This window comes from Oncorhynchus tshawytscha, unplaced genomic scaffold, assembly GCF_018296145.1.
Source record: "Oncorhynchus tshawytscha isolate Ot180627B unplaced genomic scaffold, Otsh_v2.0 Un_contig_9689_pilon_pilon, whole genome shotgun sequence".
Lineage (NCBI taxonomy): Eukaryota > Metazoa > Chordata > Actinopteri > Salmoniformes > Salmonidae > Oncorhynchus > Oncorhynchus tshawytscha.
In genome coordinates, this window is record NW_024607090.1 from 1 (window position 1) to 963 (window position 963).

A 963-nucleotide genomic window follows, 5' to 3' on the forward strand; every position below is an offset into this window, starting at 1 on the left:
CATGAACTGGCCCTCGGGGATGACACTGGCATTCAGTACTTTGTACCTGAATCAGGAGAAATGTCAACTTGTAATAGGTTGGTTATATTACGTAAAATAATAAGGCTATTCTGATGTTGGGATAACCCTTAGAGAAGATTTGTGTGTGTGTGTACCTCTGCTTGAAGTCAGCATAGATGATTCTACTGGGGAAGCCCTTCCTGCAGATCCTGATCCCCTCCAGAACACCATTACACCTGAGCTGGTGGATAACCAGGAAGTTCTCCATCAGACCTGGAAACACAAACCAAGTCTCTATAAATACTCATAAACAGGTTAAAGACTGGTTTGTTAATGTTACTGATACTGTACTGACAAGATGTCATATTTAACTCAACATCTATTGTACCTGGAGTCTTTGACTCGTTGGGGATCAGGCAGCGTACAACGTGAGGATGAGTGCTCCTGTACATCTAACCTGTACCTCTAACCTGTACCTCTATCCTGTACCTCTATCCTGTACCTCTAACCTGTACCTCTAACCTGTACCTCTAACCTGTACCTCTAACCTGTACCTCTAACCTGTACCTCTATCCTGTACCTCTATCCTGTACCTCTAACCTTTACCTCTAACCTGTACCTCTAACCTGTACCTCTAACCTGTACCTCTATCCTGTACCTCTATCCTGTACCTCTAACCTACCTCTAACCTGTACCTCTAACCTGTACCTCTAACCTGTACCTCTAACCTGTACCTCTAACCTGTACCTCTAACCTGTACCTCTAACCTGTACCTCTAACCTGTACCTCTACCTCTATCCTGTACCTCTATCCTGTACCTCTAACCTGTACCTCTAACCTGTACCTCTAACCTGTACCTCTAACCTGTACCTCTAACCTGTACCTCTAACCTGTACCTCTAACCTGAAATCCTGTACCTCTATCCTGTACCTCTAACCTGTACCTCTAACTTGTACCTCTAAC

The 963-nt window shown here is 44.2% G+C and overlaps 1 long non-coding RNA gene across 1 annotated transcript; it reads right to left on the minus strand.

Annotated features, from left to right (window-relative positions):
• On the minus strand, positions 1 to 446 carry LOC121842379. Its single transcript, XR_006081087.1, has 3 exons — positions 389 to 446; positions 156 to 273; positions 1 to 46 (listed from the first exon to the last, which is right to left on the minus strand). It is a non-coding gene; the product is annotated as an uncharacterized LOC121842379 (long non-coding RNA).
• Between the last annotated feature and the right edge of the window lie 517 nt (positions 447 to 963).